This window comes from Nuphar pumila, chromosome 6 (genome assembly GCF_984573655.1).
Source record: "Nuphar pumila chromosome 6, dmNupPumi1.hap1.1, whole genome shotgun sequence".
NCBI classification, from domain to species: Eukaryota; Viridiplantae; Streptophyta; class Magnoliopsida; order Nymphaeales; family Nymphaeaceae; genus Nuphar; species Nuphar pumila.
Window position 1 is genome coordinate 26339668 of NC_143254.1, and position 6274 is coordinate 26345941.

General features: G+C 36.9%; 1 long non-coding RNA gene across 1 annotated transcript; it reads left to right on the forward strand.

The window, feature by feature from the left end:
- Positions 1 to 2998: 2998 nt before the first annotated feature.
- Positions 2999 to 5348, forward strand: LOC149834438 (uncharacterized). Its single transcript, XR_016432773.1, has 2 exons — positions 2999 to 3078; positions 4899 to 5348. It is a non-coding gene; the product is annotated as an uncharacterized LOC149834438 (long non-coding RNA).
- Positions 5349 to 6274: the final 926 nt, after the last annotated feature.

A 6274-nucleotide genomic window follows, 5' to 3' on the forward strand; every position in this document is an offset into this window, starting at 1 on the left:
AACTAGCTACAAAACACCAAATCTAAACCATAGATTAGACTGATTTGATTATGAATTTTAGTCAATCTGATCAGTATTTAAGCAAATTCACCCAATCTACTCATATAGTACTCTCATTGTTTTAAATAAGAAAATCTCTTAATTTTGATAAAAACAAACTGCCTATTTAAATAACCTTCTAAAAAGATAAAATTTATTTTAAAATTATGGATCAGATACAAGATTCAAATATAAAAATATTTCAAATGCAAATGGATCCAAATGGACCCTTATGAATTCAAGTCTTTTGCTCCACTCATGAATCATTCTCTCCAGATTGGAGAAAACTTGTCCACAAGTCTGAATCCCACTTGGGCTTTTTAAAATTTTGTTTGACCTTATGGGTTATGGGTTCACAACCTAGAACCAAGTCTTTATGTTGCTTTATAAACTGAATAAACAAAGCAGGATCTGCCTTAATGTGCATATTGAAGCCATAAACATTCTTTTCAAACCATCCAAAATCATCATGATGTCCTTATATTGGTCTGGATGGAATGGATCTGGAGCAAGAGGTTGAGACAAAATCTGGATCCATTCTAAAGGAACCTCATCTGTAAGTAAATGAAGAACCTCATATTGATATGATTTGAACAAGTTCAAGGTAAATATGGGTATAGGTTGGTTTCGGGATCTGATTATTAAGATTTAGATCCTGAATAGATGGGTATGGATAGGTTTTGAAGAAGTTCACTATGGTTTGGGACAAGTGGTCTTGGTTCAGGTCTAAATCACAGGTTTGCTTAGGGATAGATCTTGGGGACTTAAGGTGGGTTCAAGAAGATCCACTAAAATAGGTTAGGATACACTAATTGATTTTGGATCCAAATAATCTTTAATTAGATCTAAAGCTTTAGGTAGGTAACGGTTCATTTGGGATAAGTTATAACAAGGTACTATCTATCTGGCTTTGGGTAAGTTTTAGATCCAAAATAGTGGGTGGTTATTATGCAAAATTGATTCATGTCAATTGCTTCATCATGATTCATGTTGATTTTTTGTTTATTTCTTTGTTCTCACGGTTCTTATGTAACTCGAACCATCACATCTTGGCTACCAAACGAAGTTGAGTAGACATTAGGATGACTTTGCCAAAATTTGAGAGTTGGTGGTGCTTTAACAAGTCATCCTATCACATGAGTCCATTCAATGACGTTAATTGGATCTTGGTAGCCTGAGAACTTTAAAAGACCCAACTTGGTTGCAATAAATACCTCAATGCTGTATAGAACTTGAATTTTGAGTGAGGTTGATGAGTTTGTGCTAAAAGTTTGAGTTTCATTTGGTTTAGGGTCCAAAAAGGGGTGTTCTCAATTGGTTTGAGATCCAAAATAATATAGGATGAGTTAGGTAGGTGCTGAAACCGGTTTTGGTTAAATAAAGCGGTTCGTTAAAGTGGCTCAAATGAGATATTAGGGATGTAGGGGTGAGCCAGGGCAGTTTAAGTATGAACCAGTTTGGTTGGACTCATCAGTGTGGAGTCTCCCACCACTCTCATTTAAAAAAAAAATAATGAGCTACTGATGGATTAGGGTTTGCAAGTTGAAACTCACTCATCCACTATAATCGGCCATGATCAGCGGCGGTTTGTGTGTGTTGCAGAAGCGGCAAGGGGTGGCATTGGTTGGGCATGGCTGACCGTTGCTTCCCAGTGGTGCTATTGTTTGGGTCAACAATCCGGGTGGTTATCATAGCTTGCTATAAAGTACGACTCAGACCAACAAGTGATGGGCCATTTGATCACGTAACATTACTCATTGACGGCCATGCTTGTCGTCGATCTTGGAAGTTGTAACACATGATTATTCGATGTTGCTCCCTAAGTTTAACTCAAACTTTTGATGAATCTCAAATCCAACAAGATTGTCTAGGCAAAATATTGAGCTTTGATATCAATTGATGTAAATCCATGGTTAGGTTTACCAAGAAAGCTACCTACTCTACAACTATCTCTATCAGATATTTAAGAACAGCCGAAAAAAATAAGAAAATAACAAGAAATTGAAATAATTAAAAAAAAATTAACTAAAGTTTCTCATATCAACAATGATTTTACATCTAAAGCTCTCATCCTTGTAAAGAAAAAAATTCTTAATTTTAATAAAAACAAGTTGCCCATTCAGGTAACCTTTTAGAAAGATAAAAGCTATTTTAAAAATATATATAAGATACAAGATTCAAATATAAAAAGATTAAAAAAACCCAAAATGCAAATAGATGCAAATGAATCCTTATGAGAAACCACTCGGGTCTTCTGTCTCATACCTACAATTAATTCATAAAGTAAAATTACTTAGGTAATCATCTTGACAATATTTTAAATAAGTTTTTATCTTAAATATTTGAAAAACAAGGTAGCTAAACATAAATTTTATGTATGTTCGATCCTACATATGAATTACCCTATGTATGATGTAGGGTTAGGGTTAGATTGTACTTGAGTACAAATTGATTTGGTTTTTTCGTATGTATGGTTATGAATTGGTTTGGGTCAATAATTTAGGTTATTACGACCATAAAAGTATGAACACAAGTTAATTGGACGAATAAATTCGGTAGGGGTTCAGGATAATTCCTGTGCATCTTATAAATTCTCAACAACCAACTGAGTTGGATCATAGAGATGTTCATACTCAATAGTTCACCCGTATTTTCTAAAATAGGTCTAAGTTTTGGACCTGACCCGACTCGACTCATGGCTCTATTATATCAGATTTGGGTCGGGCCCAACCTTCTGTATTAAGATCATTATCATACCCCGCCTCCTCGTTAGATCGAATGACGAAAACGCTTAGAAGTAACATTCAATTGACGAAAAGGTGCCTCACACGCAATGCCTTAGAATAAAAAGACGGTACATTCTAGTAATTTTTAATAAATAAGATACCCCAAAGGTAATCTAGGGTTAGGGTTCTCTTCTTCCGTTCCCTACAAAAGGGCGGTCTTCGGCCCTTCCTTCTCTGTGGTCCTGAGGAGAAGAAAAAGAAGGGAGAAGAGTAGCCGTCGAACGTTTCAGAGAGGGAGAAGATGAGAGCAAAGGTCAGTTTCTGCATCCTCTAGATCTCCTGATTGTTGGGTTCCTTGTTTTGAGGGTTCTTGTTGGGAAATCCTAGAATCCTAATCTGATTGTTGCTGGTTTTTGAGTTTAGAAGTTGGGAAGATCGGTCTTCTTTTAAGTTTTTTGTTTTACTTGTTATCGGAATCCTGATGGATATGATGCCTGAGTGTGTTTTGATTAATTTTTTGCCTGCGTTATTTGTTTTCGGAATTCTTTTTTTTTTTTGTTTTTCTTATCTGGTTCAGAATATGGAATGCATTGGTTTGTTTGGGATTTATTCTGGGCTTGGTTTTGAATGATAAACTGTTAAATCTTATATACATTGAACTCTTAACATCGATCTGTTTGTGATATTTTTGTTGGCCTTTTGTTTAGAACGGAGTCATCCACCAGTTACCATTTCCCTTATTTACCCGTTCCTCGAGCAAAAATTTATAAAAAACTCTTTTTTTTGGCCCCCGTTACCTTATTTATCAAGATTCAGTACGATTTTCATGTTCATTTTCTGTATTTTGTTCTGCAAAAGAAAGAACCTTATGGTTGAAATTTGGAGCATGTGAATTTGTTCTACGCTGGCTAAGATCTTGAAGTTTGTATTGAGGATGTTGATGCTTTTGGATTGAACTTTATTTTTTCCACCATCACCATTGCCATCGTTATGATCTGTTCAGAAGTTCAATTTCGTCTCACACTTCAGCATTGTGATTTTTTTGTTGAATAAGTAGCTTGGCTTGTGATCTTGTGCAAGCCTTTTACCGTGTTTGAAATATGGTAGCTGGACCAGTAAGAGTCACGTTTCCTTGACTGAGGGATCTTGGTTTTAAATCCCTTTGTGGTCATCCCAGCTTAATTATTAAAAAGATGCTAGAATTTGATTTAACATATGCCTCTCCTTTCAGCTTCAAGAGAATGATCATGCATCTATTTCTTGCTGGCTTTGTTCTGGAGGCAGATAATAAAACTAGAGGACGGGACTTATTTTTTCCTTGAAATTGTTTTTCTTTTGGATGGTTCCGACTCAGACATTTGTTGTCTTATTCTTTTTATCTTCAATCAACTAAATAGTTAAATTGCTGCAGTACTTTTGCATTATTTCATCATAGTAAGAAAATGTTCTTTTAGGTAAATATCGTTTGCCAAATCTCATGATAAATTGAGAGAGGGAGATGGATGTTGGTGGAATCGTTGGGAAATTCTGGTGTTTGGATGAGCTCCTTCCTGATGTGCTTGGGATGATATTCAGGCAAGCTCCCCCCTGCAAGAGTTGTTGATGGTGGTGCTCAGGGTCTGCAGAAGAGAGAGAGAGAGAGAGAGAGAGAGAGAGAGAGAGAGAGATTCAAATGGGTAGGGACTCATTCTGAATCGTCCGATTCAGGCTGATTTTAGCAACATTTGGAAATAGAACTTCGGATGTGAAGTTTTTTCTACAGTGGAACGAATTTTGCCATGGTATTCTGCAAATTCGTAGTTTATGTTTTGCCATCCATGTGATTCACGTCGGTTTCTGCAACCGAAAAGGCTCTTTTGTTGCTCATTAGGGTTGTCCTTTCTTTCTTTTCTATCTTTGCATTATTTCGTTTTACATATTTCATCTCTCAGCATGTACAACAATAAGAGGTACTTGCCATCTGAATCAGTACGATTTCTTCCTGTTTTTTTGGCCTTGAGAATTTCCGTTGATTACCTTGAATGTTGTTTCTCGAGTCATTGGTGCTTGTACTTTTTTTATGGCAATATTCTCCAAGTGTCGTTATAACTCTGGATTTATATTGACTTGAAGATACTCCGTTTGTTTCTGCAGTGGAAGAAGAAGCGCATGAGGCGTTTGAAGAGAAAGCGCCGAAAGATGAGGCAGAGATCGAAGTAGGCGCAATGGGCTTGTAACCGAGGAGTGGCATCCGTTTGACACCATTGCTTGCTATCTTAATTGCGGGTAGCTGGGATTCTGGTATGGATTCCTTTCTACCTGTACTTGGGGTAGGCCGGTGTTTGAGGGACTACTAGACCCTCTTGCCCTGTTTTTTTACCCCCTTTTTTGACAGTTGTTAGTCTTAGGGTTAACTTAATCGAAAAGCTTTTTCTTTCAGTCCTGCAGTTTGTTGAGTGAACGGTTGGAATGAACGAGTTTTGTTTAATCATCTTCGTCTGTGTTTTCTTGATATATGCGTTCATGTTCTTACAAGAAGTACTTATTAATCTTAGTGTTTGTTTGGTGATCGTGGTAATTGGAGTGATTTTGAGTATTGATTCATGTGGTGTCATTCTGTTTTTTTTTTTTCGGTCTATTTGACGTTTGATTCGAAATAATTGGAGTTGGCATGTGTCGTGAACAATGTATCGCTCGCTCTTACAGAAGTACCTATGATATTCATATCGGTTAAGTTGGAACTTGGTTGATGAAACTAATGTATCTCTTGAGAGAGAGAGAGAGAGAGATCAACATTACTTTAAAGTGAAACTCAAGCACAAACACAATAGCAAAACATGAAAACACCATTTACACAAAATAAAAAAACCCGGAACACAATAGAAAACTCATCAAGGACCACAAACATCTAAATGAGGATCGATTGGAGGCAGAGGCAAGTCTTTGAGATATATGCGTAAGATAGCATACACATCAGCCAAGACCTTATGAGTCAAACAGTTAAGGTTGAATGGGACATCTCGAAAAGTAGCATCATTTCTGGCCCACCACAATGTAAATAACCAAACTCTCCAAGTAGTCCTCCACTTCTTTTTGCATCTAATTATAGTAGGGTCAAGGATAAGATCTAACGCAAAGCGGTCCTTCCGCACAACTAATGGAGCCTTCCAAGTTTTAGAAAATGATTTTTGAAACATGTCACACGACCAAAAAAGATGTGTGGTTTCTTCAGCCTGTCGACAAAGCATACACCAATTGGAAAACTGAAACCCCATCCTCTTGATATTGTTATGGGTTTGTATCCGGTCATGAAGAATCAACCAAGCCAATACCTTAGTTCTTGGAGATGGTCTTTTCACCCATAAAGCATTTTTGGGGATGCCTATTGAAGCCAAGATCTGTCTACTCTCATGTCCAAATCTCTGTCAAGAAACAAACACAATGTCTTAAACCACATTTTTCTCAAATGCGATGTGTGTATGGTCCACGAGCCCTCCGATGAACAAGCGAATCGATTCGACCATATTTCG